Below are 17,467 nucleotides of genomic sequence, written 5' to 3' on the forward strand. Positions count from 1 at the left end.
TTTTTTGTGTATAAATTTTAATAACCTTCCCAGAAACGTCCCCGAAGACAAAGCCACAAGAAGACGACCATAATAGAAAGAAAATGACCTTAGCAATGAAACGTAAGATCCTGAAAAACACGAATGTGGTGTGAGCGTTCCTGATTTAGCAACCACGTACAATAGGTTTACATCAACTGTTTGCACTAACGTCAAGAACAAAGACGAGAATGAGGAGACAGATACTTCAAAGGGACGTTATCGAAAGGTTTCTCCTTATATGGACAAAGAAAAGCAATTGCAAGGCGACACCGTTAACGAGAACCTCGTTAAGGAGATGCCAGGATCATCAGCGGCCAAAGAAGTGTTTAAGAGAAGCCGTGGGCTGTTCGAGAAATACCGGCATCCACAGCGTTCTGAGGCACGGCGAAGCAGCCAGCTCCGACACAAAGGCGGCAGAGAACTTCATCAGCAGCTTCTAGCTGTCCATCGGATTTTGAGGGTTATCTGCTACCAAAGGTTTATAATTGTGACGAGACACGTGTAATCTGGAAAACAAGAAGCCGAAGTGTAAAACAGCAGAGGAGACGGCATTTCCCGGTCACAAGCCACTGAAAGACCGTTTCGCGCTTTTATCCTGTACCAACGCACGCGGCGATTTGAAAATTAAACCGTTCAGAAAGTCTACGAGCCTTCAAGAATGGTAAAATTCAAAATAGCAGATTAAATGTGAAGTGGAGGTCGAACAGCAAGGCATGAGTGACACGTGATCTTTTTTCTGACTGGAGCAATGAAGTGTTTGGCCCTTCGGTGAAAAAATATTTACTTGAGATATATCTGCTACTCCACGTCTTGCTTGTTATGGACAGCTATCCTGTCCATTCTCCAGGCCTACAAGACCCCTCCTTGAAGAATTTCAGTTAATCAATATCCGATTTCTGCCTCCCAGCACCGATCCATTGCTCAGGCCTATGGACCAGCAGATTACTTCTAACTTTAAGAAGCTCTGCACTAAAGCACTCTTCGCACATTGCTTTGAGTTGACTGAGGCTACAAGCTCACTTTCAGAGAGTTTTTGAAATATCACTTCAACGTCGTTGCCTGCGTCAACATGACCGAAAAGGTGTGGGAAGGGGTTACCAAGACAACTCTCACTTCTGCTTGAAAGACGTTTTGGAAGGAGAGAGTTACCGAAAGTGATTCTGAGGCATTTAAATCAGTACCTGTGGAGCCTGTAGTCAACTAAATTGTGTTTTTGGCCAAGAGCATGGAACGACAAGTTCATAACATTGATGTCGATGAGCTTGTAGAAGATCGCACTCGAGAAATGACCACCGAAGAGCTTATGGAGTTGCGGTGTGTTTCATAGCAGGAAGTTGTGGAGGAGTTCTTCGGAGGAGAAGGAGGAGGGGGAGGAGGAGGTGGTGGTGGTAACAACAGAACAGCAATCTTTACTAAAATAAGAGAAATGCCGAATGAATGGGAATCGGTTGCATCTTACATCGAAAATGGTTACCCAAATAAGACAGTGGCTACGCGCGCTACATTTTTATGTAATGATAATGCTGTGTCACCTCATCGCCAAGTTTTGAAACGTCGGCAAACTATGGATAGCTTCCTAGTGAAAAAGAATTACTTATTGTGTGTCGTGAATAATAAAGTACATAACACTGCACGGATAATTTTCTTTGAAAAATACCACGAATGAGATAAAACTTTCGGTACTTTTTCTGCATGGAACGCATTATCGTATTTTACATTAATTTCCGTGGGATAAATTGTTTCGTTGAACGAGTGTTTGGCACCACGAGTAAAATTCTGTAACGAGTTATGCTTGCTCTTTGCGACATTCCACTTTCGATAACGCAGGGTTTGGTGGTGCACTAGTATAGCAATAAACAGGTGAACTGAGAGTGGAATAATCAGAGCTGGCGCTACATAAGCTGACAGTTTCCATATCCTGAAATTACACTACTGGCCACCAAAATTGCTACACCAAGGAGAAATGCAGATGATAAACGGGTATTAATTGGACAAATATATTATACTAGAACTGACATGTGATTACATTTTCACGCAGTTTGGGTGCATAGATCCTGGGAAATCAGTACCCAGAAAATCCACCTCTGGCCGTAATAACGGCCTTGATGCGCCTGGGCATTGAGTCAAACAGAGCTTAAACCGAGTGTAGAGGTACAGCTGCACATGACGTTTCAACACGATACCACAGTTCATCAAGAGTAGGGACTGGCGTATTGTGACGAGCCAGTTGCTCGGCCACCATTGACCAGACGTTTTCAATTGGTGAGAGATTTGGAGAATGTGCTGGCCAGGGCAGCAGTTGAACATTTTCTGTATCCAGAACGGCCAGCACAGAACCTGCAACATGCGATCGTGCATTATCCTGCTGAAATGTAGGGTTTCGCACGGATCGATTGAAGGGTAGAGCCACGGGTCGTAACACATCTGAAATGTAACGTCCATTGTTCAAAGTGCCGTCAGTGCGAACAATAGGTGACCTAGACGTGTGACCAATGGCACCCCAAACCATCACGCCGGATGATACGCCAGTATGGCGATGACGAATACACGCTTCCAATGTGCGTTCACCGTTATGTCGACAAACACGGACGCGACCATCATGATGCAGTAAACAGAACCTGGATTCATCCGAAAAAATGACGTTTTGCCATTCGTGCACCTAGGTTCGTCGTTGAGTACATCATCGTAGGCGCTCCTGTCTGTGATGCAGCGTCAAGGGTAACCGCAGACATGGTCTCCGAGCTGATAGTCCATGCCGCTGGAAACGTCGATATTCTGCTAACAGTCATTGGATCTCGACCAACGCGAGCAGCAATGTCGCGATACGATAAACCGCAATCGCGATAGGCTTCAATCTGACATTTATCAAAGTCGGAAACATGATGGTATGCATTTCGCCTCCTTACACGAGGCATCACAACAACGTTTCACCAGGCGACGTCGGTAAACTGCTGTTTTTTGTATGAGAAATCGATTGGAAACTTTCCACATGTCAGTGCGTTGTAGGTGTCGCCACCGGCGCCAACCTTGTGTGAATGCTCTGAAAAGCTAATCATTTGCATATCACAGCATCTTCTTCCTGTCGGTTAAATTTCGTGTCTCTAGCACGTCATCTTCGTGGTGTAGCAATTTTAATGGCCAGTAGTGTATTTTCTTGCATGCTGTCGGAGTCCATTTGGTTAGCGCAACAGGCCTACATACTTACGAGTAAATGTATTCCATTCTCCCCTTTATGCTGAGAAAGAGCTGTAGTAATATACTGCGAATCTAATACTTACAGCATGTGATAAAATTTTCCTAAGTTAACGTTTGTTGAAGCGCTTTAAGAAGCTACGCTGTGTATGCTAAGGTTTTGTATTTCTTGAGTGCACCTGGGAATTGGTAGTGTTGCTACATTAGCCAGCAGGTGCTAGTTACCAGATTCACTATAAGTATGGACAGCCGTTTCGCACAACAGACGGAAGGAATACAGTTAACAAAAGCTCTAATCTTAAAGTCGTGATACGTGCTGTACCTAATGTAGACTTCCGTTTCTCTGGAAACATGTGAACCATTGCCGATTAATACACGACAGTGACTGACTAGATACAACAATTCCTGCAACAACTAATCACTATTTATGACTGCAATGATCAGACTGCCATACGTCTACTTTATACAACCCTGTGCTGAGTGTGTTCTTCTGAACCATGAGTTTGTGTCGTCGCTTTCTTGTTTTACAGTTTCTATAAGAAACCAGCAGTACCTGCTTGACTATAAAATTAGTTTCTCTTTTTGGACTGTCTCTTACTTAATAACGTTAAATACAGCAGAAGTATTACAGACTTTCCTGAAGAGCTCTGAAGTATCTAGCAATGTACCTCCACCTCCAGGACGTCACAGAATTTACCTCCTTCCGGGTTATTGCATTTTAGTGACAAAATGTGGTGTTATAGCTACGCAGTGGTGGAATAACAGTTCACAGGAATCTACTGTGTCATGCAACTACAGGAGTCCCGGTTTTTTCAATGATGCCCTCCAATCGCTGAAGGTTAAACGTAGCCCTGACTTAGAGAAAATGGAACCATATTTCTTGCAACGTTCTGTTCTTCACAGGCTCTCTTGTTCAAGCTTACTTTCCGTTGTGTGCCTGGGGGCTTACACCCCAGTTGTTTGCTTGTGGGAACACTCCTCTGCTGATGAGCTCATCCATTCCAGAATTGAGTGCCTGACACTAGTTTAACACTTTAGAAAACCTATACAGGGTGAGTCACTAGCTATCGCCACCTAGAATAACTCCGAAAGTATGATAGGAGCTGAAAAGTTTGTGGGACAAAAGTTGCTTGTGACAACGGGGACTATAATATGACGTTGATATTTTGTTACTAGGTGGGGTCGCGTCAGAGATGTGAAGGTCAACTTTTTTTTCCCTTAAATGGGATGCTATAGTTTGGTACTTATTTTTTGATAGCGGCTAATGAGACGAAACCAATTATGTGTTATAGTAAGGTCTTTGTAGGTCAGCAAATGTCAAAAAGGCGAATGAACGTCCATTTACAGAAGGTGTTCTAAGGGATGACCATTGGTATCAATGCAGTGCTGCAATATTTTCCTCGTGAATTGAGTGGTATTCTTATCACTTCGGCACTTATCGACGAACATGCTCTCGTATATCGTGCAAATAGTAAATATAAGCCTAATACGGTGTATCCATCTGACATGAGATTGACAAGTAAACACTATTCGACAGTTTCGTAATACAACACTAATAGGAACGGTAAGACTAGTATCGTCGAATGAAGCCAAAGTGAATGATGTATTGTTTCGAAGAAGAAGTCGATAGGCTTCTCGTTTACAAAGAATGGCAAAGAAATTCAGTGAGATCTAGAGACTTGTACGCTGATAGATATCCTCAACGTACTCACCTTGCACGTCGTACATTTAAATATGTGTATGATAAATTGAGAAGAACTGGATCTTTAAAGCTTCGGAAACATATCCGGCAAAGGAAAGTTACTAAGGAGGAAATGGAAATATTTACTCTTGCCTCTGTGGTTCCAGATCCTTGTGTCACTTCGCTTCAAATTGAAAGGGAAACTGGTATGAGACAGAGTAGTGTTGTTCGTGTTCTGCATCCCCATAAACGGTTAAAATGGTTCTGAGCACTATGGGACTTAACATCTGAGGTCATCAGCCCTTAGACGTAGAACTACTTAAACCTAACTAACCTAAGGACATCACACACATCCATGCCCGAGGCAGGATTCGAGCCTGCGACCGTAGCAGCAGCGCGGGTTTGGACTCAAGCGCCTAGAACCACTCGGCCACAAAGGCCGGCCATAAATAAAATCCTTACCATACCGGTCTCCACCAAGAATTAACTGGTACGGATTGTATGCGTCGCACGGAATTCTGTCGAAGGGTTCAACTTCAGATTGAGAGGGAGGACACATTTATTAATTTGACTTTATTTACTGACGAGGCTACATTCACGAACCATGGAAATGTTAATTTGGATAATATGCATTACTGGGCAACTGAAAACCCGTGTTGGCTGCGGGAAGTTGCACACCAAAAATCACAGTTGGTGAATGTATGATGTGGGATTTTGGAGCACAGAATTATAGGCCCCTATTTCATCGAAGGAAATCTTATTGGTAGGAAGTACACCACATTCCTGCGAGTAACATTAAGTCTGTTATTGGAAAAATACCTTTAGGAACAAGGAATAGATAGTGGTACCAACACGATGGATGTCCGGCACATTTTTCGCTGATGGCTAAAAAAAGTTGCAGAGACAATTTCCAAATCGTTGGATTGGACGAGGAGGAGATTTGTGGTGCCCAGCTCGTTCGCCAGACTTGATGCCTCTGGATTTTTTCTTGTGGGGATTCGTAAAAGACGTTGTTTATGAGGACGTTCCAACTGCACCTGAAGATATGCGAGAGAGAATTGTCAGAGCATGTGCTTCGGTAAGTGCCGATGTGACAAGGAATACCACTCAATCCATGATAAGAAGGTTGTAGCACTGCATTGATGCCGATGGTCATCACTTCGAACACCTTCTGTAAATGGACAGTCATGTCACCTTTGTGATCTTCGTTGACCTTCAGAGACCTTACTGTTACATTTTATTGGATTCGTTTCGATAGCCTCTATCAGAAAATACGTAAATACCAAACTATAGCATCCAATTTAAAAAAATAAAGTTGACCTTTATATCTCTGAAACGACCCCACCTGGCAACAAAAAACCAACGTCATATTATGGCTCCTGTTGCCCCATGCAACTTTTGTCCGACAAACTTTTCAGCTCCTATCATTCTATAAGAGTTATTCTTGATGGAAATAGTTAGTGACTCACCTGTATATTCAGCACTGCGGTTGCGCTTGACTCTGCGACGGTATTTCAGGCAAGGTTTTTCACACCATCAAATCCTAACCCATTTTAAGTGTAGCGTATTCCATTTCTACGTGAGTCTAAGCCTGACAAACTGCTACCAGTAATCAATGGCCTCCACACAACTTAGAAACAGTCATTACATCGGATTTGCTCTTGTTAAATATTTGGATCGCCGCTTGTTTTATCCACGAGATCACTTGTCGGCATCTATAGAATTTTTACAATTAGGAGAAACTGTATAAACGGTCGGTTGCTAATCATGAATTATCTGGTTATTCACTTCTTTGTTGCAATAGTCCTACGGTGTAGACGAATTTTCAGCATAAAATTTAACCATAACTATTCGGTCGTCCTAAAGTTTTTGCGTGAAAGAGAGCATGAGACACGCCAGTTGCACATACATGTTACAAGATGTTAACTGTCAAGAAATCATCTATGTAGAAACAAATGTTTTAAAGAAAAATTGTTTCTGCCAGTCAAATAACATAATTTATTGCTTTACTCTGATTTACAATTCTTTTTATTTTGTTACACCTGATAATTCTCTTCTGCAAATTTCCTGTGTTCATCCCTGTAAACTCCTGTGGGAAGAGTATTCACCTCCTGAAACAGAAAATATTCCGTACTTGTTTATATGTTTTTACTTATAGCTATTTGTGATCATTAAAAGTTGAAGGATAAATGTTAGTCACTTCTTTACACATCACCTTAGTGTCTTTTCTATTGAACATTTCATGTTAGAAAACTCAATGATAAATAATTATTCAGTATATTTGGCATGTGTATTATGATGATCATTCCGATTTCTGTTTCGTGTAGGAAACTGTTTTTCACTTTTCCTTCGTGCGGTACGGTATCTCTTAAAGTAGCATTTTTAATTTCGTCAAACTGTCATCTGGTCTGACGCTCACGGCCGTAGTGTATTGCGTATATCAACAGCAACTCCATGAACACCGTACTCTCTCTATGATTAATCTCCCAAGGGTTGGTGTAGCAATGAAAGTGAAGCCTTATTCAGTGCAACGAAATGAGAAGACGACAGACCACCACAGAACTGAAACAGTTTCAGGAACTTTTTGTGCTATTTACTTTGGATGTTCGCCATAAACTGTTCACTAACTGCGTAGTATAATTAATTACTTCACTTGTCGCAACTTAAAGTCAGTTCTCGAAGTAATTTAGGTACGAAACTTGTGCAGAATTTCGTGGAAACTTGACATCACAATAAGAACGGAAAGGTGCCTACGGGAACTAAGATTATTGTGCACCACCTTGGGAATAAATTAAGCCGCGCGGGATTAGCCGAGCGGTCTAAGGCGCTGCAGTCACGGACTGCGCGGCTGGTCCCGGCGGAGGTTCGAGTCCTCCCCATGGGTGTGTGTGTTTGACCTTAGGATAATTTAGGTTAAGTAGTGTGTAAGCTTAGGGACTGATCACCTTAGCAGTTAAGTCCTTTAACGTTTCACACACATTTGACATCTGAATAAATTGAAAGTCCAGGATAACGTGGGTGCTGCAGATCACGGCACAAGACTGTATGAATAATTTAGGTTAGCGACAGCACAATAAATCAGTTCCAATGATTTTCCATCAAGTGATGAGCCAGTGAGAAATATGATCACCGACTCGTTTGTGGATTTCAGTTGACGATGTGACAGCTTCTACCTGCATTTATACGAAGAAAGCTTTCTTGGAAGTAAAAAGGTTTCACAACACTGGTTGCTTAGTTATGTTACCTGTAGTTACTATTCTGTTTTTTTAATGTATGTTACCAACCCACTGCGATAAAAGCTCATCCAAACTGAGCAAAACATCCTTGTTAAGACGGATCAATTTAACAAACGAGGCACAACACTAGGGCAGACTTTGAACAGACACCACTCTTTGGCAGTTTTCTTCCTAAGGCGCGAGGTGGCTCTGAGGTCAGTTCGACGTTATACCTAGCATCATTGTTCCGATTACTTAGTTTCCCAGAGCATTATACGCAGTGTTTCCTAATGGAACCCAGTATAATAATTCCGCTCATCATTCGTCAAAATTTTTTCAAATAAAAATAAAATTTTAAATTAAGAGTTACAAGTAATTTATACAGTACTAAAATTTTACGTTAAATGTTACGCGCAGGCAGAAACTGTGCATTTTATACAACGGTTACCTATTTTGCGAACTCGATTTGGCCTAGCTTCCTGCTATAAGTTAGGAAGCCGCTGAACTACTTTGGGGCGACATAAAATATTAACGATGCGTGGCAAATCTCAGGAAATATCTGTGGCAGGCAGTAGTGCCGTAACAGGAAACGTTAAAACTAAAGGTGAGACGAAGTGGAATGAAGTATCAGTTAATTAACAGGCAAACTTAAACTTCTAACCAAGCTATTGCCTAGATGTTATACGTAATTCATAAATTGTAGGGTTGAGTAGAAGAGAGGTGTTTCACATTAGCGAAAATGAACAAGTGCAGAGGGCTCTTAAGGTATACAGTTTAGAGGGGTTGGATTGGGTTGTTTGGGGAAGGAGACGAAACAGTGAGGTTATCGCTCACATCAGATTAGTGAAGGACGAGGAAGGAAGTCAGCCGTGCCCTTTCGAAGGAACCACCGCAGCATTTGCCTGGAGTGATTTAGGGAAATCCTGGAAAACCTAAATCATGATGGCCGGACGCAACCTCCCGAATGCCATAGGGTGGTGGGGTTTCGAGTTCCGCTGGATAGGTCAGGAGTCCACAACACGCAGCAGGAAGCTACACGGGTAGAAGGGGCAGTGTGGCGTAGATTGGGCGGTTTTTTAGGTTAGATGGCCTTCGGCATGTACAGAAAGGGCAACAGCCTCAAAGGGTGCGGGCAAAGTCAGGACATGCGGGGATCAAGCAGCAATCGGTATTGTAATTGTAAACTGTCGAAGCTGCGTTGGTAAAGTACCGGAACTTCAAGCGCTGTTAGACAGTACCGAAGCTGAAATCGTTATAGGCACAGACGGTGTTTAGAAACGATAGATTGCATGCAACTTAGGGTGTTGTGTTTGTCGCTGTTAGTAGTAGTTTATCCTGTAGTGAAATAGAAGTGGATAATTCCTGTGAATTATTATGGGTGGAGATTATACTCAACAACCGAGCTAAGTTAATAACTGGCTCCTTTTACCGACCTCCCGACTCAGCAGCATTAGTGGCAGAACAACTCAGAGAAAATCTGGAATAAATTTCACATAAGTTTTCTCAGCATGTTATAGTCGTAGGTGGTGACTTCAATTTAGCAGATGTAGACTGGGACACACAGATGTTTAGGACGGGTGATAGGGACAGAGCATTGAGTGACGTTATACTGAGTGCACTATCCGAAAATTACCTCGAGCAATTAAACACAGAACCGACTCGTGGAGATAACATCTTGGACCTACTGATAACAAACAGACGCGAAATTTTCGACTCTGTAAGCGCAGAACAGGGAATCACTGATCATAAGGAAACTGCAGCATCCCTGAATATGGAAATAAATAGGAATATAAAAAAGGGAGGAAGTTCTATCTGTTTAGCAAGAGTAACAGGAGGCAGATTTCAGACTACCTAACAGATCAAAACGAAAATTTCTGATCCGACATTGACAATGTTGAGTGTTTATGGAAAAAGTCCAAGGGAATCGTAAAATGCGTTTTAGATAGGTATGTACCGAATAAAACTGTGAGGGACGGGAAAAACCCACCGTAGTTCAACAACAAAGTTAGGAAACTACTGCGAAAGCAAACAGAGCTTTATTGCAAATTGAAACGCAGCCAAAACCTCTCAGACAAACAGAAGCTAAACGATGTCAAAGTTATCGTGAGGAGGGCTATGCGTGAAGTGTTCAGTGAATTCGAAAGTAAAATTCTATGTACCGACTTGACAGGATATCCTAGGAAGTTTTGGTGTTACTTTAAATCAGTAAGGGGATCGAAACAGCATATCCCGACACTCTGATATGGTAATGGCATTGAAACAGACGATGACACGCTTAAAGCTGAAATACGAAACACCTTTTTCCAAATCTGTTTCACAGAGGAAGACCGCACTGCAGTTCCTTCTCTAAATCCTTGCACGAACGAAAAAATGGCTGGCGTCGAAATAAGTGTTCAAGGAATAGAAAATCAACTGGAATCACTCAACAGAGGAAAGTCCACTGGACCTGACGAGATACCAATTCGATTCTACGTACAGTACACGAAAGAAATTGCCCTCCTTCTAACAGCCATGTACCGCAAGTCTGTAGAGGAACGGAAGGTTCCAAATGATTGGAAAAGAGCACAGGTAGTTCCAGTTTTCAGGAAGGGTCGTCGAGCTGATGTGCAAAACTATAGGCCTATATCTCTGACATCGATCTATTGTAGAACTTTAGAACATGTTTTTTGCTCGTGTATCATGTCATTTCTGGAAACCCAGAATCTACTCTTTAGGAATCAACATGGATTCCGGAAACAGCGATCGTGTGAGACGCAACTCGCTTTATTTGTTCATGAGACCCAGGAACTATTAGATACAGGCTCGCACGTAGATGCCATTTTCCTTGACTTCCGGAAGACGTTCGATACAGTTCCAAACTGTTGCCTGGTAAACAAAGTAAGAGCCTACGGAATATCAGACCAGCTGTATAGCTGGATTGAAGAGTTTTTAGCAAACAGAACACAGCATGTTGTTCTCAATGGAGGGACGTCTACAGACGATAAAGTAACCTCTGGCGTGCCACAGGGGAGTGTTATGGGACCATTGCTTTTCACAATACATATAAATGACCTAGTAGATAGTGTCGAAAGTTCCATGCGGCATTTCGCGGATGATGCTGTAGTATACACAGAAGTTGCAGCATTGGAAAATTGCAGCGAATTGCAGGAAGTTCTGCAGCGGATAGGCACTTGGTGCAGGGAGTGGCAACTGACCCTTAACATAGACAAATGTATTGTATTGCGAATACATAGGAAGAAGGAGCCTTTATTGTATTATTATATGATAGCGGAACAAATACTGGTAGCAGTTACTTCTGTAAAATATCTGGGAGTATGTGTACGGAACGATTTGAAGTGGAATGATCGTATGAAGCCGGCCGCGGTGGCCGTGCGGCTCTGGCGCTGCAGTCCGGAGCCGCAAGGCTGCTACGGTCGCAGGTTCGAATCCTGCCTCGGGCATGGGTGTGTGTGATGTCCTTAGGTTAGTTAGGTTTAAGTAGTTCTAAGTTCTAGGGGACTTATGACCTAAGATGTTGAGTCCCATAGTGCTCAGAGCCATTTGAACCATTTGATCGTATAAAATTAATTGTTGGTAAGGTGGGTGCCAGGTTGAGATTCACTGGGAGATACCTTAGGAAATGCAGTCCATCAACAAAGGTGGTGGCTTACAAAACACTCGTTCCGCCTGTGCTTGAGTATTGCTCATCAGTGTGGGATCCGTACCAGGTCGGGTTGACAGAGGAGATAGAGAAGATCCAAAGAAGAGTGGCGCGTTTCGTCACAGGGTTAAGTGGTAAGCGTGATTGCGTTACGGAGATGTTTAGAAAACTCATGTGGCAGACTGTGCAAGAGAGGCGTTCTGCATCGCGGTGTAGCTTGCTGTCCAGGTTTCGAGATGGTGCGTTTATGGATGAGGTATCGAATATATTGATTCCCCCTACTATATCTCCCGAGGAGATCACGAATGTAAAATTAGAGAGATTCGAGCGCACACGGAGGCTTTCCGGCAGTCGTTCTTCCCGCGAACCATACGCGACTGGAACAGGAAAGGGAGGTAGTGACAATGGCACGTAAAGTGCCCTCCGCCACACACCGTTGGGTGCTTGTGGAATGTAAATGTAGATATAGATGTATATGTAGAATGCGGTCCAGTGTGCTAAACACTGCTCCACCTCGCTCAATCTACAGTTTAGAACCCATGCTTAGTAAATCTATTTTGCTATGAATGATCGTTCCTGTCAAATCCCTGAACATTTACAATTCCTTCACATCCCTGAATATTTACAGTTCCTCCTGGGACATCCCGTATAACTACTATAGAAGAGCCGCGCGGGTTCGAGCCCTCTCTCGGGCATGTATATTTGTGTCGGCCTTAGCGTAAGTTAGTTTAAGTTAGATTAAATAGTGTGTAAGCTTACGGACCGATGACCTCAGTAGTTTGGTTCCATAAGACCTTACCACAAGTTTCCATTACTACAGAAGATACGATGTTAAAGTAACACAATAGACCATGAAAGAGTTTAGAATACACTGAAAATAGGAATAAAATAAATAGAAAATAACATGGATGACATGGATGAGTAACACACTGGGAGTGGTAGGATGTCTTGAGGATTATGTGATGATCACGAGAGAAGAAATAGTAAGTTGAGTACGATTAAAATTATGTGTGAGCTCTGTTTGTGATTTTATTTGATCTCAAAGGCTTTCAAACGGATCAGATTTCGCCCTTTTTTGCAAATGGAGAATATAAGACTTTATCTGTTAACTGAGACGTTTGTTTATTGTCAATACATGTTAAAGACATGCCAAGCTAAAAGTTGTGTTTTTTCAGCTGCATTGATATTAATATGATGGAGCTCTTGCGGTACTGCCTAACTGACTAAAAAAAAATTATGTAATCTTATGTACTTGAGTGGTATCGAGGAACTTTTATTTCGCTTTTAGCGTTTAAAACACAGGTTGTTTCAAGAGGAATTCGTACATATTATAAAACATAGATGTAAGTGTGTACGTTTGTATGTACGTGTGTTCCATGTCTCCTCTCTAAACCACTGGACCCATTTCAAAAAAAATTTGGTGCACTCGTCCCTTGCTGTCAGGCAACAATTGCTGTGAGAATTAGAACTATATATACGAATCATAGTTCAGGAGATACGTCGTCAGTATCAATGAGGTGTATGAAAAACTGCCGCATCATGTATTACATTTAAATTCATTACTTCTGTGTTCCTATATGCGCATTACATATCGCAGACGGTATCCACATACACATTAAATGCCCCTAAAAATTATGTCATGGTACCACACAGAGTTCTATAGATAGGATGTCACAAACACTCAGTTGCGTGAAAACTAGCACATAGTGCATGATGTTTAAATTTATTACTTTTTTGCTACTAACTCTATTCGCAACGCATTTTGCATACAGCATCCACATAAGGCGCTGAATGTACCTATATAATGACATCACTGTATGACACACATATCAGGAGATATGTCACAAACGCTTAGAAGTGTGAAAAACCATTTCAATCATCCACGATGTTTGAATGAACTATCTCTTTGCACTTAAGTCTATTTGTAACATATTTTCACTAAGAGTACCGATATATGCCGCTGAATGTACCTACACAAGTAAACCATTGTACGACACATAGTTCAAGAGATATGATATCAAAAACATTGAGATGCGTGAAACAATGCCACTTGACGCATGAAGTGTCAAGTGAACTTAAAAGGAAACACCTGACACCTGGCACCCTGTTGACATCTTTCAAATGCGAAGCTCAGACGGTTCTAGACGGAAACAATGACTATAGAGCTATGAAGGGGCATTGCCATAGAGACGTTTAAAATATCGCGCCGTAGACACGCGGATCAGCTGGACCCAGAGTACAGAAACTGCTTCATAATTTCGAAGATGTTTTCCCGAGTAGTTGAAAATGATATTTTTTTCGACATAACATACAAACATATTTCATTTTCATTTTCGTTTCTAGCAGAAAAATGACAAAATGAATACCCATGAAATTCCGAATTTGTCAGACAGTAGGAGCTGGTAATCTAGACTAATTGGAATAAAACACTCAATATAACATGTATGCAGCTTTTACTGGATACAGGAATGCAGTTGATCACGGACATCAGTTTTCTGTTCGTGAATTGGTTCTCCAGTTGCTCTAAGTTTATTTATCGATTCTTATTTTTGTTTGGAAGTAGAGTTGTGAATTTCTCCTTGAGTCAAGGGGAATGAATGTTTTGACAGTGATTGTCATCGTGATGAGTTTACTCTATAGTTCTACAGCTTAAGAAAGCCTCACGTATTTACAAAAGATGGGTACTTCTACAGGTTGTTACGAAAGCTGAGTATTTCGATACGTATTTACAAAAACTAAGTATACTGCTATGATATTTGTGTTTGTGTTATCCACACGAAAGGCTACTGCAGCTCATAAAGAATATGTGTCATCATTTTTTGACCACATAGTACCCGACTCAAGACTGTTTAATGTTGTTTTCAGTAAACCGCACAATACTGGTGCAGTGACTAGCTGCCGTATCTCATCTGAACGTTCAAATGAACAATGTAGGTGACATGGGAAGCATTATACAGCTGGTAGAGCGTAGTCCTTCAGCAAACAGACACAGAATTTCTTCATCTTTGGCGCTCCACATATAAGAATATGGCGGACATTACGTATGTACGGCCTCTATCACTCCCTTTTACAGCAGATTCAGCTCCTTCGAGAGGGACGACTGAAATCCGACTAATACTATTTACTGTTAAACCACCTTTCACTCTTGGCGGTATAAATAACACTCGTAACTTACATCGGTGGCCCTCACGTAGCGTCACTTGCGACTTTTTTATCAGTGAAGTTAGTCAGTCAATCAGGTCGTTGCACGCGCAAATTCAAGCAGCTGCAACCGCTAAAATGTGGTAGTTTACAGACAGCTTGGGTGCGGGAGTTGTCACTTGCCGAAATGCTCTTTACCAGTGAAAAGGTGTCTTCTCCGGAAGTGGAAAATTTACACAAGGTGAGAAAAAGTTAAGTTTGTTCAGTCTGAGGAAACAAAACGAAGAACTTATTTGGCAACACTAGCTCCGGCAGGCTGCTTGAATGTGCGCGCAAGACGACCTGATTGGCTAAATACAGCGCCACGTAAGGAATTTTTCTTGGAACAACCTGCCATGAATACCGTTACAAGTTTTTCAGACTGTCTCTGACCACTCTCTAAAATGGAAGAGCGTGAAGGCTAGAAGAGTAATCGCGTGGCACCAGACAGTGCGTCACAGGAGCTACTAAAGAGCTCCGTTGCAGTTGTGAGAGGTACCTGTTACGTGTAGCTTATCAGTAACTGACTGAGAGGGTACAGTGGATCCACCAGAACCCCTCCCAGCAGCTGAACCACTTTGTAACGCTATGGGACTTGTATCTCTGCGACCAAACTGGCATTGCGAGAGATACAAGTTAAATTAATCTTTATTTTTTAATACTTTTTGAGGCAACCAATTTTCGCGAGTGAGTCTGTGTAGTACCAGAATACAGAACGATACCTACGATTAACGTACATTTCTAATATATAATTTGACCAATTGTGTTATAAGAACTAGCTGGCCAGTCGAAATCAGAATAAACCCCTTGTGCGTCTCAAGCTTGGAAGTAACAGAAAAAATTTTGATTCTGATTTCTTCCCAAGAAGCGGCTGGTTTTTACAAGTCTGATGGCAGACCTCTTCTGGTAGTTCTTCATGGTTTACAACATTCAGGACTAGAATATGTTTGACACCATGCATGATAATTCGTCATTGTGACTTATTGTAATATCTAACTAATGAGCAACAGAGTAAAAAATACAACGTGATTTTCAGAGGGTATTCTCATTCTGGATGTATCATAGTGGCAGCCTTTGTTGAATACCTAATCAGAATATTAGAATTGTTCCGGCAACCTTTCCCACTTTATCAACCACCCCGTCCCATCTTCCCCGCCGTGAAGTAACGGCCGTGTTTACGTTGTTAATAACTACAGATAGTGGAATCTGACGTCGACACGTACCTTACTCCTTTGATATATGACAGGGTGGGCGCTGCTGAGCTTAATGTGATCCGACGTATACATCATGCTCAACTGCGTCACATTTTTCTACTGCGAAACACTGTAAAGAGGGCAGGGATTTATCCAACATCACTGGTGTTCATGTACACTATGCCAATATTGTTGCCGAAACATTCTTTTGCCTCTGGCTTGGAACTGGCTAGCTTCAATGCCCTGCCTCGCGTTAGCGACGTTGACAAAAGAGGGCGTAAATAATAAGGAGGACATCTCACTTTCTGTGTCAGCTGTGTTTGCACTAGGTGGTTCTAGCTGATGCTGCAAGATGAAAATTCTCTGTTGTGAGCTGAAAAATTCCATATTCGACATTTTATGTTTCTACTGCCCTCGAGCAATGGTTGTTACTCATCTGCGCCCCATGGTCGGTGTTTCGAGTACTCTATGCTTCATCTATACGCTGGGCTACCTTGTATAAGGTCAGACAGAAGCCTCGGCCAATGAACATTGAAGGCATTGAGACACCATCGGGCTTGCATAGTTTTTGAAGGTAGACAAAACCTGTTTCTTCATATACGTTCTGTTTGTGCTGTTCTAGAATGAAGGTGGGTTTTTGGTTGTGAGTGAGATGGTGTGATATTGCGCGACGCTGTATTGAATCGTACTGAGACGGATGGAGAGCGGTATTTAAAAGCAGCTTGTGCTTTGTACTGTAAGTAGGCTGTTTAGTTTTTATGTTGGTAACGCCACGTAGCGCTCTATACGAAAATCACTGACTGTGCTGTATGAAGTCTGTGGCTGGTTTGCATTGTTGCAATATTTGCTATTGTAGTGCAGGGCAGTTGGATGTGAACAGCGCGTAGCGTTGCGCAGTTGGAGGTGAGCCGCCAGCAGTGGTGGATGTGGGGAGAGAGATGGCACAATTTTGAGAGCGGATGATCTGATCGTGTGTCCATCAGAAAAAGTAAATTTGTAATATTGGATATCATGAACTGATATACATATATATGATTACTTTTGAACATTATTAAGGTAAGTACATTTTTTTTTCTCTATCAAAATCTTTCAATTGCTAACCGTGCCTATCAATAGTTAGTGCCTTTAGTAGTTAGAATCTTTTATTCAGCTGGCAGTATTGGCGCTCGCTGTATTGCAGTGGTTCGAGTAACGAAGATTTTTGTAAGTGATTCATGAAAGGTATAGGTTATTGACAGTCAGGGCCATTTTTTCGTAGGGATTATTGAAAGTCAGATTGCGTTGCGCTAAAAATATTGTGTGTCAGTTTAGTGTTGATCAGAATATTTAAAGAGAGAAATGTCTG

General features: G+C 41.9%; 1 protein-coding gene across 1 annotated transcript in view; it reads right to left on the reverse strand.

Annotated features, from left to right (window-relative positions):
- Positions 1-6,872: 6,872 nt before the first annotated feature.
- The window catches only part of LOC124606812 (membrane-bound alkaline phosphatase-like), a 146,158-nt gene continuing 135,563 nt past the window's right edge, over positions 6,873-17,467 (reverse strand). The window contains exon 11 of the mRNA XM_047138880.1: positions 6,873-7,005. The gene's annotated coding sequence lies outside the window, so the exon portion shown is untranslated. The remainder of the gene's footprint in view (positions 7,006-17,467) is intronic.

Source organism: Schistocerca americana, chromosome 3 (genome assembly GCF_021461395.2).
Source record: "Schistocerca americana isolate TAMUIC-IGC-003095 chromosome 3, iqSchAmer2.1, whole genome shotgun sequence".
NCBI classification, from domain to species: domain Eukaryota; kingdom Metazoa; phylum Arthropoda; class Insecta; order Orthoptera; family Acrididae; genus Schistocerca; species Schistocerca americana.